Below are 21,922 nucleotides of genomic sequence, written 5' to 3' on the forward strand. Positions count from 1 at the left end.
GAGTCGGTATCCGGGGTTTTGGGTTTGGGTTTGGGTTAGAGTTAGGGGTTGGGTTGGGGTTGTGGTTGGGGTTGTGGTTGTGGTTGGGGGCTCGGTTGTTGTTAGGGGTAGGGTGGTCCCCGGCAGGAGCGTGTCCGGGAAAAGTGTCACTTGATCGGGCATGAGTAGTAGGATGAGTCGGTCCCGGTGCTGGGGTTGAGCCACCGGGACGGCATGATTGGGTTGCCCGAGAATGGTGTCTGTTGGTCGGGCAGGAGTAGGAGGATGAGTCGGTATCCGGGGTTTTGGGTTTGGGTTTGGGTTTGGGTTTGGGTTTGGGTTAGAGTTAGGGGTTGGGTTGGGGTTGTGGTTGGGGTTGTGGTTGTGGTTGGGGGCTCGGTTGTTGTTAGGGGTAGGGTGGTCCCCGGCAGGAGCGTGTCCGGGAAAAGTGTCACTTGATCGGGCATGAGTAGTAGGATGAGTCGGTCCCGGTGCTGGGGTTGAGCCACCGGGACGGCATGATTGGGTTGCCCGAGAATGGTGTCTGTTGGTCGGGCAGGAGTAGGAGGATGAGTCGGTATCCGGGGTTTTGGGTTTTGGGTTTGGGTTTGGGTTAGAGTTAGGGGTTGGGTTGGGGTTGTGGTTGGGGTTGTGGTTGTGGTTGGGGGCTCGGTTGTTGTTAGGGGTAGGGTGGTCCCCGGCAGGAGCGTGTCCGGGAAAAGTGTCACTTGATCGGGCATGAGTAGTAGGATGAGTCGGTCCCGGTGCTGGGGTTGAGCCACCGGGACGGCATGATTGGGTTGCCCGAGAATGGTGTCTGTTGGTCGGGCAGGAGTAGGAGGATGAGTCGGTATCCGGGGTTTTGGGTTTGGGTTTGGGTTTGGGTTAGAGTTGGGGGTTGGGTTGGGGTTGTGGTTGGGGTTGTGGTTGTGGTTGGGGGCTCGGTTGTTGTTAGGGGTAGGGTGGTCCCCGGCAGGAGCGTGTCCGGGAAAAGTGTCACTTGATCGGGCATGAGTAGTAGGATGAGTCGGTCCCGGTGCTGGGGTTGAGCCACCGGGACGGCATGATTGGGTTGCCCGAGAATGGTGTCTGTTGGTCGGGCAGGAGTAGGAGGATGAGTCGGTATCCGGGGTTTTGGGTTTGGGTTTGGGTTTGGGTTTGGGTTTGGGTTTGGGTTTGGGTTAGAGTTAGGGGTTGGGTTGGGGTTGTGGTTGGGGTTGTGGTTGTGGTTGGGGGCTTCTGTTGTTGTTAGGGGTAGGGTGGTCCCCGGCAGGAGCGTGTCCGGGAAAAGTGTCACTTGATCGGGCATGAGTAGTAGGATGAGTCGGTCCCGGTGCTGGGGTTGAGCCACCGGGACGGCATGATTGGGTTGCCCGAGAATGGTGTCTGTTGGTCGGGCAGGAGTAGGAGGATGAGTCGGTATCCGGGGTTTTGGGTTTGGGTTTGGGTTAGAGTTAGGGGTTGGGTTGGGGTTGTGGTTGGGGTTGTGGTTGTGGTTGGGGGCTCGGTTGTTGTTAGGGGTAGGGTGGTCCCCGGCAGGAGCGTGTCCGGGAAAAGTGTCACTTGATCGGGCATGAGTAGTAGGATGAGTCGGTCCCGGTGCTGGGGTTGAGCCACCGGGACGGCATGATTGGGTTGCCCGAGAATGGTGTCTGTTGGTCGGGCAGGAGTAGGAGGATGAGTCGGTATCCGGGGTTTTGGGTTTTGGGTTTGGGTTTGGGTTAGAGTTAGGGGTTGGGTTGGGGTTGTGGTTGGGGTTGTGGTTGTGGTTGGGGGCTCGGTTGTTGTTAGGGGTAGGGTGGTCCCCGGCAGGAGCGTGTCCGGGAAAAGTGTCACTTGATCGGGCATGAGTAGTAGGATGAGTCGGTCCCGGTGCTGGGGTTGAGCCACCGGGACGGCATGATTGGGTTGCCCGAGAATGGTGTCTGTTGGTCGGGCAGGAGTAGGAGGATGAGTCGGTATCCGGGGTTTTGGGTTTGGGTTTGGGTTTGGGTTAGAGTTGGGGGTTGGGTTGGGGTTGTGGTTGGGGTTGTGGTTGTGGTTGGGGGCTCGGTTGTTGTTAGGGGTAGGGTGGTCCCCGGCAGGAGCGTGTCCGGGAAAAGTGTCACTTGATCGGGCATGAGTAGTAGGATGAGTCGGTCCCGGTGCTGGGGTTGAGCCACCGGGACGGCATGATTGGGTTGCCCGAGAATGGTGTCTGTTGGTCGGGCAGGAGTAGGAGGATGAGTCGGTATCCGGGGTTTTGGGTTTGGGTTTGGGTTTGGGTTTGGGTTTGGGTTTGGGTTTGGGTTTGGGTTAGAGTTAGGGGTTGGGTTGGGGTTGTGGTTGGGGTTGTGGTTGTGGTTGGGGGCTTCTGTTGTTGTTAGGGGTAGGGTGGTCCCCGGCAGGAGCGTGTCCGGGAAAAGTGTCACTTGATCGGGCATGAGTAGTAGGATGAGTCGGTCCCGGTGCTGGGGTTGAGCCACCGGGACGGCATGATTGGGTTGCCCGAGAATGGTGTCTGTTGGTCGGGCAGGAGTAGGAGGATGAGTCGGTATCCGGGGTTTTGGGTTTGGGTTTGGGTTAGAGTTAGGGGTTGGGTTGGGGTTGTGGTTGGGGTTGTGGTTGTGGTTGGGGGCTCGGTTGTTGTTAGGGGTAGGGTGGTCCCCGGCAGGAGCGTGTCCGGGAAAAGTGTCACTTGATCGGGCATGAGTAGTAGGATGAGTCGGTCCCGGTGCTGGGGTTGAGCCACCGGGACGGCATGATTGGGTTGCCCGAGAATGGTGTCTGTTGGTCGGGCAGGAGTAGGAGGATGAGTTGGTATCCGGGGTTTTGGGTTTGGGTTTGGGTTTGGGTTTGGGTTTGGGTTTGGGTTAGAGTTAGGGGTTGGGTTGGGGTTGTGGTTGGGGTTGTGGTTGTGGTTGGGGGCTCGGTTGTTGTTGGGGGCTCGGTTGTTGTTAGGGGTAGGGTGGTCCCCGGCAGGAGCGTGTCCGGGAAAAGTGTCACTTGATCGGGCATGAGTAGTAGGATGAGTCGGTCCCGGTGCTGGGGTTGAGCCACCGGGACGGCATGATTGGGTTGCCCGAGAATGGTGTCTGTTGGTCGGGCAGGAGTAGGAGGATGAGTCGGTATCCGGGGTTTTGGGTTTTGGGTTTGGGTTTGGGTTAGAGTTAGGGGTTGGGTTGGGGTTGTGGTTGGGGTTGTGGTTGTGGTTGGGGGCTCGGTTGTTGTTAGGGGTAGGGTGGTCCCCGGCAGGAGCGTGTCCGGGAAAAGTGTCACTTGATCGGGCATGAGTAGTAGGATGAGTCGGTCCCGGTGCTGGGGTTGAGCCACCGGGACGGCATGATTGGGTTGCCCGAGAATGGTGTCTGTTGGTCGGGCAGGAGTAGGAGGATGAGTCGGTATCCGGGGTTTTGGGTTTGGGTTTGGGTTTGGGTTAGAGTTGGGGGTTGGGTTGGGGTTGTGGTTGGGGTTGTGGTTGTGGTTGGGGGCTCGGTTGTTGTTAGGGGTAGGGTGGTCCCCGGCAGGAGCGTGTCCGGGAAAAGTGTCACTTGATCGGGCATGAGTAGTAGGATGAGTCGGTCCCGGTGCTGGGGTTGAGCCACCGGGACGGCATGATTGGGTTGCCCGAGAATGGTGTCTGTTGGTCGGGCAGGAGTAGGAGGATGAGTCGGTATCCGGGGTTTTGGGTTTGGGTTTGGGTTTGGGTTTGGGTTTGGGTTTGGGTTTGGGTTTGGGTTAGAGTTAGGGGTTGGGTTGGGGTTGTGGTTGGGGTTGTGGTTGTGGTTGGGGGCTTCTGTTGTTGTTAGGGGTAGGGTGGTCCCCGGCAGGAGCGTGTCCGGGAAAAGTGTCACTTGATCGGGCATGAGTAGTAGGATGAGTCGGTCCCGGTGCTGGGGTTGAGCCACCGGGACGGCATGATTGGGTTGCCCGAGAATGGTGTCTGTTGGTCGGGCAGGAGTAGGAGGATGAGTCGGTATCCGGGGTTTTGGGTTTGGGTTTGGGTTAGAGTTAGGGGTTGGGTTGGGGTTGTGGTTGGGGTTGTGGTTGTGGTTGGGGGCTCGGTTGTTGTTAGGGGTAGGGTGGTCCCCGGCAGGAGCGTGTCCGGGAAAAGTGTCACTTGATCGGGCATGAGTAGTAGGATGAGTCGGTCCCGGTGCTGGGGTTGAGCCACCGGGACGGCATGATTGGGTTGCCCGAGAATGGTGTCTGTTGGTCGGGCAGGAGTAGGAGGATGAGTTGGTATCCGGGGTTTTGGGTTTGGGTTTGGGTTTGGGTTTGGGTTTGGGTTTGGGTTAGAGTTAGGGGTTGGGTTGGGGTTGTGGTTGGGGTTGTGGTTGTGGTTGGGGGCTCGGTTGTTGTTGGGGGCTCGGTTGTTGTTAGGGGTAGGGTGGTCCCCGGCAGGAGCGTGTCCGGGAAAAGTGTCACTTGATCGGGCATGAGTAGTAGGATGAGTCGGTCCCGGTGCTGGGGTTGAGCCACCGGGACGGCATGATTGGGTTGCCCGAGAATGGTGTCTGTTGGTCGGGCAGGAGTAGGAGGATGAGTCGGTATCCGGGGTTTTGGGTTTGGGTTTGGGTTTGGGTTAGAGTTGGGGGTTGGGTTGAGGTTGTGGTTGGGGTTGTGGTTGTGGTTGGGGGCTCGGTTGTTGTTAGGGGTAGGGTGGTCCCCGGCAGGAGCGTGTCCGGGAAAAGTGTCACTTGATCGGGCATGAGTAGTAGGATGAGTCGGTCCCGGTGCTGGGGTTGAGCCACCGGGACGGCATGATTGGGTTGCCCGAGAATGGTGTCTGTTGGTCGGGCAGGAGTAGGAGGATGAGTCGGTATCCGGGGTTTTGGGTTTGGGTTTGGGTTTGGGTTAGAGTTGGGGGTTGGGTTGGGGTTGTGGTTGGGGTTGTGGTTGTGGTTGGGGGCTCGGTTGTTGTTAGGGGTAGGGTGGTCCCCGGCAGGAGCGTGTCCGGGAAAAGTGTCACTTGATCGGGCATGAGTAGTAGGATGAGTCGGTCCCGGTGCTGGGGTTGAGCCACCGGGACGGCATGATTGGGTTGCCCGAGAATGGTGTCTGTTGGTCGGGCAGGAGTAGGAGGATGAGTCGGTATCCGGGGTTTTGGGTTTGGGTTTGGGTTTGGGTTAGAGTTGGGGGTTGGGTTGGGGTTGTGGTTGGGGTTGTGGTTGTGGTTGGGGGCTCGGTTGTTGTTAGGGGTAGGGTGGTCCCCGGCAGGAGCGTGTCCGGGAAAAGTGTCACTTGATCGGGCATGAGTAGTAGGATGAGTCGGTCCCGGTGCTGGGGTTGAGCCACCGGGACGGCATGATTGGGTTGCCCGAGAATGGTGTCTGTTGGTCGGGCAGGAGTAGGAGGATGAGTCGGTATCCGGGGTTTTGGGTTTGGGTTTGGGTTTGGGTTTGGGTTTGGGTTTGGGTTTGGGTTAGAGTTAGGGGTTGGGTTGGGGTTGGGTTGGGGTTGTGGTTGTGGTTGGGGGCTCGGTTGTTGTTAGGGGTAGGGTGGTCCCCGGCAGGAGCGTGTCCGGGAAAAGTGTCACTTGATCGGGCATGAGTAGTAGGATGAGTCGGTTCCGGTGCTGGGGTTGAGCCACCGGGACGGCATGATTGGGTTGCCCGAGAATGGTGTCTGTTGGTCGGGCAGGAGTAGGAGGATGAGTCGGTATCCGGGGTTTTGGGTTTGGGTTTGGGTTTGGGTTTGGGTTTGGGTTAGAGTTAGGGGTTGGGTTGGGGTTGTGGTTGGGGTTGTGGTTGTGGTTGGGGGCTCGGTTGTTGTTAGGGGTAGGGTGGTCCCCGGCAGGAGCGTGTCCGGGAAAAGTGTCACTTGATCGGGCATGAGTAGTAGGATGAGTCGGTCCCGGTGCTGGGGTTGAGCCACCGGGACGGCATGATTGGGTTGCCCGAGAATGGTGTCTGTTGGTCGGGCAGGAGTAGGAGGATGAGTCGGTATCCGGGGTTTTGGGTTTGGGTTTGGGTTTGGGTTAGAGTTGGGGGTTGGGTTGGGGTTGTGGTTGGGGTTGTGGTTGTGGTTGGGGGCTCGGTTGTTGTTAGGGGTAGGGTGGTCCCCGGCAGGAGCGTGTCCGGGAAAAGTGTCACTTGATCGGGCATGAGTAGTAGGATGAGTCGGTCCCGGTGCTGGGGTTGAGCCACCGGGACGGCATGATTGGGTTGCCCGAGAATGGTGTCTGTTGGTCGGGCAGGAGTAGGAGGATGAGTCGGTATCCGGGGTTTTGGGTTTGGGTTTGGGTTTGGGTTTGGGTTTGGGTTAGAGTTAGGGGTTGGGTTGGGGTTGTGGTTGGGGTTGTGGTTGTGGTTGGGGGCTTCTGTTGTTGTTAGGGGTAGGGTGGTCCCCGGCAGGAGCGTGTCCGGGAAAAGTGTCACTTGATCGGGCATGAGTAGTAGGATGAGTCGGTCCCGGTGCTGGGGTTGAGCCACCGGGACGGCATGATTGGGTTGCCCGAGAATGGTGTCTGTTGGTCGGGCAGGAGTAGGAGGATGAGTCGGTATCCGGGGTTTTGGGTTTGGGTTTGGGTTAGAGTTAGGGGTTGGGTTGGGGTTGTGGTTGGGGTTGTGGTTGTGGTTGGGGGCTCGGTTGTTGTTAGGGGTAGGGTGGTCCCCGGCAGGAGCGTGTCCGGGAAAAGTGTCACTTGATCGGGCATGAGTAGTAGGATGAGTCGGTCCCGGTGCTGGGGTTGAGCCACCGGGACGGCATGATTGGGTTGCCCGAGAATGGTGTCTGTTGGTCGGGCAGGAGTAGGAGGATGAGTCGGTATCCGGGGTTTTGGGTTTGGGTTTGGGTTTGGGTTTGGGTTTGGGTTTTTGTCTCATATGAGGGTAGATGTATATTGACAATTCTGTATAAAATAATCTTCCAGGGTAGTTGTGAAGTAAAGTTATGCCACAAACAGTGTGCCTAATTTGGGCACTTTTATGACAACGAGTGCTTGTGTTGGAACTGGTCCTGAGTGGTTCTGGTTGGTCCATTTACCCAGGAATGGTGTCTTATTTGTGGGTAGATGTATACTTCACAATTTTGTGTAAAATTAATCTTCCAGGGAGGTTCTGGGGGGATGTTAGGCAAGAATAAGTGCCCAAATTGGGGTAAATTGCGTCAAAAATAGTGGTTGTCTTGGAACTGGTCTTGGGTGGTTCTGGTTGGTCCATTTACCCTGAATTTTTGTCTCCTATGAGGGTAGATGTATATTGACCATTCTGTATAAAATAATCTTCCAGGGTAGTTGTGAAGTAAAGTTATGCCACAATCAATGTACCTAATATGGGCACTTTTATGACAACGAGTGCTTGTCTTGGAACTGGTCCTGAGCGGTTCTGGTTGGTCCATTTACCCTGAATTTTTGTCTCATATGAGGGGAGATGTATATTGACCATTTTCTATAAAATAATCTTCCAGGGAGTTTCTGGGGGAATGTTAGGCAAGAATAAGTGTCCAAATTGGGGTAATTTTCGTTAAAAATAGTGGTTGCATTGGAACTGGTCTTGGGTGGTTCTGGTTGGTCCATTTAACCTGAATTTTTGTCTCATATGAGGGTAGATGTATATTGACCATTCTGTATAAAATAATCTTCCAGGGTAGTTGTGAAGTAAAGTTATGCCACAAACAGTGTGCCTAATTTGGGCACTTTTATGACAACGAGTGCTTTTATTGGAACAGGTCCTGATTGGTTCTGGTTGGTCCATTTACCCAGGAATGGTGTCTTATTTGTGGGTAGATGTATAATTCACAATATTGTGTAAAATTAGTCTTCCAGAGAGGTTCTGGGGGGATGTTAGGCAAGAAATAGTGCCCAAATTGGGGTAAATTGCGTTAAAAATAGTGGTTGTCTTGGAACTGGTCTTGGGTGGTTCTGGTTGGTCCATTTAACCTGAATTTTTGTCTCATATGAGGGTAGATGTATATTGACAATTCTGTATAAAATAATCTTCCAGGGTAGTTGTGAAGTAAAGTTATGCCACAATCAATGTACCTAATATGGGCACTTTTATGACAACGAGTGCTTGTGTTGGAACTGGTCCTGAGCGGTTCTGGTTGGTCCATTTACCCTGATTTTTTGTCTCATCTGAGGGGAGATGTATATTGACCATTTTCTATAAAATAATCTTCCAGGGAGTTTCTGGGTGGATGTTAGGCAAGAATAAGTGTCCAAATTGGGGTAATTTTCGTTAAAAATAGTGGTTGCATTGGAACTGGTCTTGGGTGGTTCTGTTTGGTCCATTTAACCTGAATTTTTGTCTCATATGAGGGTAGATGTATATTGACCATTCTGTATAAAATAATCTTCCAGGGTAGTTGTGAAGTAAAGTTATGCCACAAACAGTGTGCCTAATTTGGGCACTTTTATGACAACGAGTGCTTGTATTGGAACTGGTCCTGATTGGTTCTGGTTGGTCCATTTACCCAGGAATGGTGTCTTATTTGTGGGTAGATGTATAATTCACAATATTGTGTAAAATTAGTCTTCCAGGGAGGTTCTGGGGGGATGTTAGGCAAGAAATAGTGCCCAAATTGGGGTAAATTGCGTTAAAAATAGTGGTTGTCTTGGAACTGGTCTTGGGTGGTTCTGGTTGGTCCATTTAACCTGAATTTTTGTCTCATATGAGGGTAGATGTATATTGACAATTCTGTATAAAATAATCTTCCAGGGTAGTTGTGAAGTAAAGTTATGCCACAAACAGTGTGCCTAATTTGGGCACTTTTATGACAACGAGTGCTTGTGTTGGAACTGGTCCTGAGTGGTTCTGGTTGGTCCATTTACCCAGGAATGGTGTCTTATTTGTGGGTAGATGTATACTTCACAATTTTGTGTAAAATTAGTCTTCCAGGGAGGTTCTGGGGGGATGTTAGGCAAGAATAAGTGCCCAAATTGGGGTAAATTGCGTCAAAAATAGTGGTTGTCTTGGAACTGGTCTTGGGTGGTTCTGGTTGGTCCATTTACCCTGAATTTTTGTCTCCTATGAGGGTAGATGTATATTGACCATTCTGTATAAAATAATCTTCCAGGGTAGTTGTGAAGTAAAGTTATGCCACAATCAATGTACCTAATATGGGCACTTTTATGACAACGAGTGCTTGTCTTGGAACTGGTCCTGAGCGGTTCTGGTTGGTCCATTTACCCTGAATTTTTGTCTCATATGAGGGGAGATGTATATTGACCATTTTCTATAAAATAATCTTCCAGGGAGTTTCTGGGTGGATGTTAGGCAAGAATAAGTGTCCAAATTGGGGTAATTTTCGTTAAAAATAGTGGTTGCATTGGAACTGGTCTTGGGTGGTTCTGTTTGGTCCATTTAACCTCAATTTTTGTCTCATATGAGGGTAGATGTATATTGACCATTCTGTATAAAATAATCTTCCAGGGTAGTTGTGAAGTAAAGTTATGCCACAAACAGTGTGCCTAATTTGGGCACTTTTATGACAACGAGTGCTTGTATTGGAACTGGTCCTGATTGGTTCTGGTTGGTCCATTTACCCAGAAATGGTGTCTTATTTGTGGGTAGATGTATAATTCACAATATTGTGTAAAATTAGTCTTCCAGGGAGGTTCTGGGGGGATGTTAGGCAAGAAATAGTGCCCAAATTGGGGTAAATTGCGTTAAAAATAGTGGTTGTCTTGGAACTGGTCTTGGGTGGTTCTGGTTGGTCCATTTAACCTGAATTTTTGTCTCATATGAGGGTAGATGTATATTGACAATTCTGTATAAAATAATCTTCCAGGGTAGTTGTGAAGTAAAGTTATGCCACAAACAGTGTGCCTAATTTGGGCACTTTTATGACAACGAGTGCTTGTGTTGGAACTGGTCCTGAGTGGTTCTGGTTGGTCCATTTACCCAGGAATGGTGTCTTATTTGTGGGTAGATGTATACTTCACAATTTTGTGTAAAATTAGTCTTCCAGGGAGGTTCTGGGGGGATGTTAGGCAAGAATAAGTGCCCAAATTGGGGTAAATTGCGTCAAAAATAGTGGTTGTCTTGGAACTGGTCTTGGGTGGTTCTGGTTGGTCCATTTACCCTGAATTTTTGTCTCCTATGAGGGTAGATGTATATTGACCATTCTGTATAAAATAATCTTCCAGGGTAGTTGTGAAGTAAAGTTATGCCACAATCAATGTACCTAATATGGGCACTTTTATGACAACGAGTGCTTGTCTTGGAACTGGTCCTGAGCGGTTCTGGTTGGTCCATTTACCCTGAATTTTTGTCTCATATGAGGGGAGATGTATATTGACCATTTTCTATAAAATAATCTTCCAGGGAGTTTCTGGGTGGATGTTAGGCAAGAATAAGTGTCCAAATTGGGGTAATTTTCGTTAAAAATAGTGGTTGCATTGGAACTGGTCTTGGGTGGTTCTGTTTGGTCCATTTAACCTGAATTTTTGTCTCATATGAGGGTAGATGTATATTGACCATTCTGTATAAAATAATCTTCCAGGGTAGTTGTGAAGTAAAGTTATGCCACAAACAGTGTGCCTAATTTGGGCACTTTTATGACAACGAGTGCTTGTATTGGAACTGGTCCTGATTGGTTCTGGTTGGTCCATTTACCCAGGAATGGTGTCTTATTTGTGGGTAGATGTATAATTCACAATATTGTGTAAAATTAGTCTTCCAGGGAGGTTCTGGGGGGATGTTAGGCAAGAAATAGTGCCCAAATTGGGGTAAATTGCGTTAAAAATAGTGGTTGTCTTGGAACTGGTCTTGGGTGGTTCTGGTTGGTCCATTTAACCTGAATTTTTGTCTCATATGAGGGTACATGTATATTGACAATTCTGTATAAAATAATCTTCCAGGGTAGTTGTGAAGTAAAGTTATGCCACAAACAGTGTGCCTAATTTGGGCACTTTTATGACAACGAGTGCTTGTATTGGAACTGGTCCTGATTGGTTCTGGTTGGTCCATTTACCCAGGAATGGTGTCTTATTTGTGGGTAGATGTATAATTCACAATATTGTGTAAAATTAGTCTTCCAGGGAGGTTCTGGGGGGATGTTAGGCAAGAAATAGTGCCCAAATTGGGGTAAATTGCGTTAAAAATAGTGGTTGTCTTGGAACTGGTCTTGGGTGGTTCTGTTTGGTCCATTTAACCTGAATTTTTGTCTCATATGAGGGTAGATGTATATTGACAATTCTGTATAAAATAATCTTCCAGGGTAGTTGTGAAGTAAAGTTATGCCACAAACAGTGTGCCTAATTTGGGCACTTTTATGACAACGAGTGCTTGTGTTGGAACTGGTCCTGAGTGGTTCTGGTTGGTCCATTTACCCAGGAATGGTGTCTTATTTGTGGGTAGATGTATACTTCACAATTTTGTGTAAAATTAGTCTTCCAGGGAGGTTCTGGGGGGATGTTAGGCAAGAATAAGTGCCCAAATTGGGGTAAATTGCGTCAAAAATAGTGGTTGTCTTGGAACTGGTCTTGGGTGGTTCTGGTTGGTCCATTTACCCTGAATTTTTGTCTCCTATGAGGGTAGATGTATATTGACAATTCTGTATAAAATAATCTTCCAGGGTAGTTGTGAAGTAAAGTTATGCCACAAACAGTGTGCCTAATTTGGGCACTTTTATGACAACGAGTGCTTGTGTTGGAACTGGTCCTGAGCGGTTCTGGTTGGTCCATTTACCCTGATTTTTTGTCTCATATGAGGGGAGATGTATATTGACCATTTTCTATAAAATAATCTTCCAGGGAGTTTCTGGGTGGATGTTAGGCAAGAATAAGTGTCCAAATTGGGGTAATTTTCGTTAAAAATAGTGGTTGCATTGGAACTGGTCTTGGGTGGTTCTGTTTGGTCCATTTAACCTGAATTTTTGTCTCATATGAGGGTAGGTGTATATTGACCATTCTGTATAAAATAATCTTCCAGGGTAGTTGTGAAGTAAAGTTATGCCACAAACAGTGTGCCTAATTTGGGCACTTTTATGACAACGAGTGCTTGTATTGGAACTGGTCCTGATTGGTTCTGGTTGGTCCATTTACCCAGGAATGGTGTCTTATTTGTGGGTAGATGTATACTTCACAATTTTGTGTAAATTGTCGGTATCCGGGGGTTTTGGGTTTGGGTTTGGGTTTGGGTTTGGGTTAGAGTTAGGGGTTGGGTTGGGGTTTGGGTTAGAGTTAGGGGTTGGGTTGGGGTTGTGGTTGGGGTTGTGGTTGTGGTTGTGGTTGGGGGCTCGGTTGTTGTTAGGGGTAGGGTGGTCCCCGGCAGGAGCGTGTCCGGGAAAAGTGTCACTTGATCGGGCATGAGTAGTAGGATGAGTCGGTCCCGGTGCTGGGGTTGAGCCACCGGGACGGCATGATTGGGTTGCCCGAGAATGGTGTCTGTTGGTCGGGCAGGAGTAGGAGGATGAGTCGGTATCCGGGGTTTTGGGTTTGGGTTTGGGTTAGAGTTGGGGGTTGGGTTGGGGTTGTGGTTGGGGTTGTGGTTGTGGTTGGGGGCTCGGTTGTTGTTAGGGGTAGGGTGGTTGTTGGGGCTACTTGCCAACACTTAAATAAACTCGAACACAAGAGCACACATTGAGACAGAAAGAATGAAATTCAAGGCCGCGTCTGCAGAGGCGGGGGTCAAGCAAGAACTCAGATGCCGGAGAATGTGACTACTCTCCAGGCCTCTCCAAGCTATTTCCCGCCGTAAACCTGCTTCAACGGTGTTTTTAATAGAGATAAGACAAGTCATAAAAATGGGAGGCGTTAATACAAATGAAGGAGGTGGAGGACAAAATGGTGTAGTGCACATTTGAACCAATAGGTGTAGATAAATTCTATTCTAGTGACTTCTAATACATCAGAGTGCAAAAGTGTGCAAGATTAAATATAAGAATACAATTCATATTTCACATTTCCCCCCTGAAGTAACTAAAATAAATTTCTTTAAACATCAATTTGTATCCCTCCTTTTCAGGTTTTAGAATGCAAATATCATCATCAGTTACTATTCATAGGGTATGGAAAATAACAAAATCACTTGTCAAGGCAGAGGCGAAAACTCAAGTTTACTCAGCGGTACTTGAGAAAAAATTCCTCTACGTCCCTCTTAATGAGCGAACACAATTTTTAAGTCAAGACAAGTACATTTACCCAGAGGACTCAACATTCTGGGATTCGTCACACTTTGGAGGAGTGCAAGAATCTCCAGCATGGTTTGTCATGCTGTGGTACTGTATGTCACTGTAAGCTACCAGCGTGTGCTGGATAGATTTTTGAATCATAGCTTTCATACAAGGGATTACACACATTAAGAAAATACAGAATAGTAGTAAAACCGCAAGAAAGGGAGTTGCAAATTTAATCAGAATATGGAACCATGATCCGGTTGTGAACCACGACCACAGTGATGCACCTACGGCTGAGTGATCCTGGGCCATGGTGTTGGCTAGGGCTTTCATTTCAGCTATGGCACGAGTTATGTTACCTTCGTCACCGGTTTCATCTGGGATGAAGGTGCAACAGTGTTCTCCAACTATGGCACACACACCTCCATCCTTAGCTGTTATCAAATCTAGGACCATTCGGTCTTGCAACTCCATTTCTCTAAGGGCTTTCAATTCATCTGCTATACCTTGTAGGGCCTTGACTGTTTGGTTAATGAACAGTCCCATGCGATAATTCAATGTCTCTACACGGAGCATAAGTTTACCCACTCCAAGCTGGGGAAGTAGTGACAATATGATTTTTTGGGGGGTGGACCATAATTTATGATCATCAGGAACATCACTGCCCCAAATTGAATCATGTGGTTTGAATTGCACTGGTGTTGATCTCTTATTTCTTACTGGTATTTTCACTCCCCTTAAAATGAATGCATCTTGGACCATCTGCACCATTGCACAACGACCTTTCCATGCTGTGGGCAAACCCAAATACACCGTATATCCACACATCCAATACCCATCATCTTGAGGATCAGTGCCCATCACATCGGGGACAGTGTAATAGTCCCTGCAGGTGGCACCCAGGGGTGCTCCTGTGGCATTGAACCTGGCTTTGTTAGTGGTGTCTCGTGTGCACGGAGTAAGTACCTCACTACAGTATTTCATGGGGACTTCTCCTACCGGTCTAGAGTTGCCCCATAATGCCATGTTACTAGCGAAACACACAGCCTTAAAATCGCGTGGGAATGGGACGTTGTTTAACATAGCTAGATTTGTCCAATCATAGTTCAATAACCTTGTGAATTTTCTACCTGTTAAAGGTGGTACAGTGGCATCAATTTTGGGAACTACAGATCTAATTACATTCCACAGGTACCGTGATCTCAGGATGTCGGGATACCATAGAGGTGTGTAGGTGTTATAGGCATAGGGGTCAATCGGCTTGGGATACACTGGTGGGGTACCTGTGGAATAGGGCATACGACTACACACATAACAACTTTCTTTCACACCAGTTAGTTTTTTCTGAAATACCATGAAATTATACCACATATTTTCTTCGTAGTGGTTCTTTGGATTGTTCTTTTCATACCACTTCACTCTCCTCTGTGACAGGATCACAGCATTGTCTCGTTTTTCAACTCGAATCTCTGGGGGCGGGGCATTCAGCCACACCCAGGCTGTCACTGACAGTACAGTCACTGTGATGAGGGTGGCAACAGCTTTCATTTTGGCTTCTGTGTGAGGGTGCAAAGACTATGAGAGGTCAAGGTTAGTTGAGGGGTGCTCGTGGCAGGTGAGCAGACGTCAGATGAGTTTTTCACGAACAAGGGTTTTGGCACCGTCCGACTTCCAGTCTACTCAGAGTCACCGATTTCTCGAACAACTTTGACTTGGGATTGGTGAATCCACGTCGACCTCTCAGCAATCTTTACTGCTGTGGGGGTGGTGAGTTGAACCACGAATGGGCCTTCCCAACGTGGCGAGGACCAGGACTTCCTTTTTATGACTCGAATCAGGATCTGGTCACCAGGCTTCACCACCTCCTGCAAGGGAGACAAAGGGGATAGCGGCAGCTTACATGTATTTTGGACAAGTTTTTCTCTAAACATTTTTACCATCCACTCTGTGAGTGGATCTGCCTCGCCCTTAGTCTCTTGCCATGGTTCACCTTCCCATAGGGGAAGATGAAATGGTCTTCCATGAACTATCTCAAAAGGTGTTAATCCTGAGCTAGTTGGTACTATTCTCATATATGTTTTGACCAGTGATAGGCATTCTGGCCATGGCTTTTTTGTCTCCTCCATGGTTTTCTTAAGCCTTAGTTTTATTGTACCATTCGTTCTCTCTACCAGTCCCGCGCTTTGCGGATGGTACGAGCAGTGGTTTTTTAAACTTATTCCTAGGTGTTTTGCCATGTGTTGTACTATGCTGTTTACAAAATGAGCTCCATTGTCACTCCAGATGATTCTGGGGATCCCATGTTCTGGGATTATGTGTTTACAGATAGCTTTAGCCACCGTCAATGCGTCTGGTGATTTTGAAGGGACTATTTCAGTCCATTTTGAGAATGAGTCAATCAAGACTAAACAGTATTTATATTGGTTGCTTCTGGATAATTCAATGAAATCCATGTGTATAATTTCAAATGGGTAGGTACCTTTTGGGCATTGGCCTCGTTTGGGCCTGAGGTTACCTTGCACATTATGTCTGCAACAAATTAAACAGTTCTTACAAAAATTTTTAAAGTAGGTATTTAGACCTGTTGGCACATAAAACACACGCTGTACCATCTTAATCATTCCCCCTGTTGAGACATGAGACTTTCCATGGCTCAATTTTGCTACCATTTGGAATAAATTCTTTGGTAAGCATGGTAGGCCTTTTGTTGTATATAGGCCGTCTGCAGACTGTTCTGCGCCTTTAAGTATCCATGCATCTTTTTCTTTCTGTGGTGCAATGTTTTGCATATCAATCAATACTGTTTTGGGGATTGACTCATTTTGTTGTTGTTGTTGTTGTGTATACTGTGCAGTAAGTGTTTGTGCTGCTCCTTTAGCTGCTGTATCTGCTCTAGCATTTCCTCTACTAATTCTGTCACTGCTGTTAGTATGTGCCTTACATTTGCATACAGCTATGTGGCTTGGAAGTAGTACTGCATTAAGTAATTGTTTCAGCAGTTCGGCATGTTCTACTGATTTGCCTGTGGATGTTTTCATCCCTCTTCTATTCCATTGTGCGGCAAATACATGTAGAGTGGAGTGTGCATATTGGCTGTCTGTATAAATGGTGACCTTCTTACCTTTAAACAATTTGCATGCCTTTGTCAATGCTATAATTTCTGCAGCTTGAGCTGATAGATTAGATGGCAATTTTTCTGCACATAAGACTTTGTTGTCTGTGACGACTGCGAATCCTACTTGATTTCTTCCTTGTTCTGATTTGGATGCTGATCCATCTACGTATACATAAGTGCTGTCTGGAATAGGAGTATCTTTGAGATCTGGTCTTGGTTTGCAGCTTTCGCTGGTTCTTTCATCACATTGGTGTGGATCTCCGTCTTCTTCGGTTGGTATTAACGTTGCTGGGTTCAAGGTATTGCATCGCTTAATGGTGAGATGGGGTTGCGATAACAATGTGGCTGTTATGGCCAGGTGTCTTGCTGGTGACAGGAATGACATTTTGGTTTGTGTTATCAGTAGATCCACTTCATGGGGGACTTGGAGTGTGAGTGGATGGAACAGTACAAGTTCAGCTGTCATCTGGACGGCCAATGCTGCTGCGCACACTGCTCGTACACACGGAGGTAGAGCAGCTGCAACTGGGTCCAGTCGTTTTGAGTAGAACGCTACTGGTTTCATCTTTGTTCCATGTGGTTGTAGTAACACTGATGTCATGAACGTTCCTTTGCAAGTCACTGTTTGGGTGAATGTTTTTTCATAGTCAGGAAGCGCTAGGACTCCTGATTCCAGGATTTGTTGCTTCACTTCCATGAATGTTCGGTTTCCTTCTTCAGTCCATGTTACTGGGTCTCTCATCGTCATCTCAGTAGCATAGATCATGTCTAGCAGTGGTTGAGTTAGTTCTGCATAGTTTGGAATCCAACTCCTGCAGTAGTTAGTTAGGCCTAAGAAGGCCATCATTTGTTTTTTCGTCTGTGGTTTCGGACATTGCTGGATGGCTTCTCGTCTTCCATCCGTTAGTTCCCTTCCTTTCTGTGAGACTCGGTGTCCCAGGAAGGTGACTGACTCCTGACAGTACTGCAGTTTCTTCAGCGATGCTTTGTTCCCAGTTTGCTCCAGATGTTTGAATAATCTGATCGCTTCTTCTTTGTTTTCCTCTTCTGTGGGACTGGCTATCAGTATGTCGTCTACATATACTAAGATCTGTGTGGTGTCTTTATGTTCATGCTGATTTATACATGCTGCGATCTCTTGTGAGAATATTGTGGGGCTGTCACAGAACCCCTGTGGCAGCCTTGTGTATGTGTATTTGGTTCCTTCGAACGTGAAACCAAACCAGTCTTGGGCTGTTTTGTGTAATGGAACAGAGAAAAATGCATTGCTTAGATCAATTACTGTAAAGAATTTCTGATGTGGTTTTAACTCGTTCAACAGTTTATGTGGGTCTGGTACACAGGGTGCTCTGGATCTCACTGCTTCGTTGACCCGTCTTAGGTCCTGGACCAATCTCCACGTTCCTGTCTCTGTTTTCTTCACGGGAAAGATAGCCGTGTTACATTCGCTTGATGGACTTTCAATTAGAATGCCTGCTTCGAGCATTTCTTTAATTACTGGTCGGATGCCATCTATAGCATCTGGTTTAAGGGCGTATTGTTTGGCTCGTGGTCGAAATGATGTCTTGGGCTCAATTCTTACTTCCTTTGCTGTGGTCATTTTTCCTACGTCTGCTTTTGATTTGGACCACAGTGAACTCGGTACTGTAGGGAAGTCTTCAGCTTGTAGCAGTATGTAGTCTTGTCATGCAGTCAAATGCGTTTTCGGACTTGCTTGAGTCATCCACTTCAGCTTATGTCTTGTCACTGTTCCATATGGGGTGTTTGTCAGTACGCTGACTGTGGGAGTCTGATGTGACCACGACTCCTCGCTTCTGGTCTCCAAGAATTGCACCATGTGTCCTAGGTCTTTCCAGGACCTGTGGGGTTTTCTCTTTATGGACACATGGGGTGTTATCCCAAACTGTAGCAGTTTTTCCGCTTGAGGCGGCAAGTCCACTGAGGCGGCCGCATCCCCCTCTGTCGTGGAGTACAAGTACTGCAGTCGAACTAGTTGGGGTCCCAGTCGCTCAAACTGTTTAACAAATTCCGGTCTGGCTTTCCCAAACTTCATGGTGATGTGTAGTGGCCAGTGGGTTTGTGTTTGGCCATTTACATTTTCGACTTTGGATTTTAAATGCCGGATTACAGATGAGGGCCCTTGTGTTGCTAAATCTAGGGAGTAGAACGTATAAGGTTCCTCTTGATCTTCGACTACTTGGATTTCCGCTTCTTCCCACCTGTGTACTGGTTTCATACCATCATCCGTGGGGATAAGGCTGATTCCCAGTTTACGGAGTAGATCTCTTCCCAGGAGGTTCACAGGACAGTTCTTACTTAGGACGAACTTTGCTTCATGATCTCGTCCATTTTCATCTGTTATTTTTGTTTTCTTCGACTTCTTCAACAGCTCCATGTGTCCTCCTGCTCCTATCACAGTGATCCATTCCTTTCCTGGTACCAATCCTGGCACTTTGTCTTTAATGACTGATTTATCTGCTCCAGTGTCGCATAAGAATCTTACTGGTGTTTGACTTTGTCCCACCAGCAAGGTGTAGTATGGTTTGCTGTCTCTGTCCCAGAGGGTGGACATGATTTCGGTTAAGTCTAACACTTCTACTGGCGAGCAGGGGGTTTCTTCGTCCTCCCCATCGCTTTCTTCAGTTTCCTCTTCCGTGTTAGGCTTCCATTTCTCTTTCTTCTGGCGTCATTCTTGATATTGATTTTCAGGGTTGAACGGTGGGGGTCTCTGGTTCCACGTTGGTGGATTTTTGCAGTCTCGAGCAAAGTGTCCTCTCTGTCCACAATTGTAACACTTGTCATCTGGGTTTGCTTTTCTTGGTGGGCCGTGTCTTCCTCGGCCTCTTCCTCGGCCTCTTCCTCTTCCACGTCCTCGTTGGTAGAATATTTCTGATGACTCTTGGTTCACCAATGAGGCCATGGCTTGGGTAAGAGTATTAACTCCGGAGCTTACCTGTTTTTGGCGGTGTCTCTCCTCGGCATGAATCGCCCACTCCATTAGTTGATTCATTGGCATGGTTCGGTATGTGACACAGTACTTCTGCACGAACCCTTTGATTTGGGGCTGGAGCCCTTCCAGGAACCCTTGTCTCAATTGGGCTTGGTACGCTCCTTGCTCATTTTGGTCTTCTGTTATCCCACTGTGAATTTTGAACACTTCTTCAAATCTTGCTCTAAATTTATGAATTCCTTCTCCTTGTTCCTGTGTTGTGGCTCTGATTTTGTCATAACATGGTGTAGGGCGCCACGTGTCTCGAACTCGGGTCAGGACTCTTTCCACTAGCTGCGTTAGGTATTCTGAATCATGGGGGTGGATTTTTCCTTGGTTGTTTCTCTCGTCGAAGTTTCCTCTTACTCTGGCCCAGTTGTGTCCCAGACTCAAGGTGAATGCTTTTCTTGTCTCAGCTCCATTCAGGTGGAAACTTTGTCTCAGCTGTTCAAAATTATTGGTCCATTCAATTGGGTTCTTTATTGGGTCTCCCAGTCCTTTGCATGCTTCGGTGCATTCGGACTCGGTCCATGGACGGTGGACGAGAATGGTTTGATCGCGATCTCCGTTCACTTGAAAGTGTGGATTTGCAACTTCAACCATGGGGTACATTTGGCTTGGTGGTGCCCATGGCTGTGGGTCAGCGTGAGGTCCTTCAAATGCTATCAAGGAAGGATAGAGTTGTTGCCCCCCCCTTTTTTCTTTTTGTGCTCTCGTCTGCATTTTGATGACTCCTGCTGGTCCTGCAGGGGCATCTGTGGGCTCTGGCTCACCCCTCCTTACTTCATCGTGTGGTATGCAAGAGACATTTTGTAACTTGAGATGTTGTTCTTGTGTGTGCATTGGAGGTCCCCCTCCCGCATTGTGCTCTTGGCTTGTAGTGAAAGGAGCCTGGTACGGTCTGTCGCCGGAGCGGGGGGCTGAGGAGGGGGCCAGTGTTTCTTCATGAGGTCTAATATCAATCAAAGCTGTCATACTTGTTTTTTGTTCAGCTTGTTTAATTTTCTTAATAATCTTTTTCTTATGTCTTAATTGGGCCTGGACGATCCAAACCTGAATATCTTCAAGCTCTCTACATATCTTCTCCTTTTTTCCACTTTCAACAGCTTTCTCCACTTGCAATTTTCGCTTTATGGCCTGTAATGGCTCTTCCAAAAGTCTCCCATCCCACTCTTTATTCTTCCTCCATTTTTCCATATAAGTGCAATTATCAGGAAAATGTTTAAGCATAAACTTCATGTCGGTTGGAACTTCTTTGCTGCTTTTCAATCCCATTTTGGAGACTTTTCTTTTGTTTGAAGATTTTTTATTTTTCTTAAAAATAATTATATTTGCAAATTCTGCTATTCCCGTAACGCATTTATGACTTTTTATTTATGCCGGTGTTTACTCACCTTCTTTAGGGACGTCCCGTTTAATTAACTATCTTATTTATCCACCTAAGTAGTCATTTAGACTCTTGTTTTGCGCGGCAAAGTTGTGATTTACGAGCGTGTCACTAGTGCTCTGGTTTGAATTTCTCCTTATGAAGATTACTTGCAAGTTTTATAGTTATTATTCTATATATTTTTTCTTTATATTGAGCTCTTTCATTCTCTTGGCACAGTATAACAATATTTTTCTTCTATATTTTTAACACAACCCTCGAAGTCCCTTGGCGGGGGGGGCCCCTACCTTCCCTTTGTCTGCTGATCAGGCAGATCGGCCGACACACAGCCTTTTATCGTGCTGTATACTGTTAAACATAATTCCGACAAACAGAAAAATGTCTTTCCGACACACAGAAAGAAGAATCTCCGACACACAGAGAAGAGTATACGCAACTTTTCTTTTTTTTACTTTTTTTTTTTTTTTTGGGTTGGATTCTACAAATTAATTTTAAAAGTGCCTTACCGCTCAGGTGCGCTCTGCGTCCGGTGGGATGGATTCGCTTCCTTCTTCTGGACAGCGGAGAATCGATCACCCTTCTCCTCAATGGGGAAACAGCTGACGTCAGATTTTTGGATTGATTTTTCGCGATCCAAAATCAAGATGCGAATCTTCCCGGGTTTCGGGCACCAGAATGTTGGGGCTACTTGCCAACACTTAAATAAACTCGAACACAAGAGCACACATTGAGACAGAAAGAATGAAATTCAAGGCCGCGTCTGCAGAGGCGGGGGTCAAGCAAGAACTCAGATGCCGGAGAATGTGACTACTCTCCAGGCCTCTCCAAGCTATTTCCCGCCATAAACCTGCTTCAACGGTGTTTTTAATAGAGATAAGACAAGTCATAAAAATGGGAGGCGTTAATACAAATGAAGGAGGTGGAGGACAAAATGGTGTAGTGCACATTTGAACCAATAGGTGTAGATAAATTCTATTCTAGTGACTTCTAATACATCAGAGTGCAAAAGTGTGCAAGATTAAATATAAGAATACAATTCATATTTCACAGTGGTCCCCGGCAGGAGCGTGTCCGGGAAAAGTGTCACTTGATCGGGCATGAGTAGTAGGATGAGTCGGTCCCGGTGCTGGGGTTGAGCCACCGGGACGGCATGATTGGGTTGCCCGAGAATGGTGTCTGTTGGTCGGGCAGGAGTAGGAGGATGAGTCGGTATCCGGGGTTTTGGGTTTGGGTTTGGGTTTGGGTTTGGGTTTGGGTTTGGGTTTGGGTTAGAGTTAGGGGTTGGGTTGGGGTTGTGGTTGGGGTTGTGGTTGTGGTTGGGGGCTCGGTTGTTGTTAGGGGTAGGGTGGTCCCCGGCAGGAGCGTGTCCGGGAAAAGTGTCACTTGATCGGGCATGAGTAGTAGGATGAGT

At 47.9% G+C, this 21,922-nt stretch overlaps 1 long non-coding RNA gene across 1 annotated transcript; it reads right to left on the reverse strand.

Moving 5' to 3' along the window:
• Positions 1 to 12,499: 12,499 nt before the first annotated feature.
• Positions 12,500 to 21,558, reverse strand: LOC144070342 (uncharacterized). Its single transcript, XR_013299218.1, has 2 exons — positions 21,018 to 21,558; positions 12,500 to 14,885 (listed from the first exon to the last, which is right to left on the reverse strand). It is a non-coding gene; the product is annotated as an uncharacterized LOC144070342 (long non-coding RNA).
• Positions 21,559 to 21,922: the final 364 nt, after the last annotated feature.

The sequence above is a fragment of the Stigmatopora argus genome, unplaced genomic scaffold (assembly GCF_051989625.1).
Source record: "Stigmatopora argus isolate UIUO_Sarg unplaced genomic scaffold, RoL_Sarg_1.0 HiC_scaffold_37, whole genome shotgun sequence".
NCBI classification, from domain to species: Eukaryota; Metazoa; Chordata; class Actinopteri; order Syngnathiformes; family Syngnathidae; genus Stigmatopora; species Stigmatopora argus.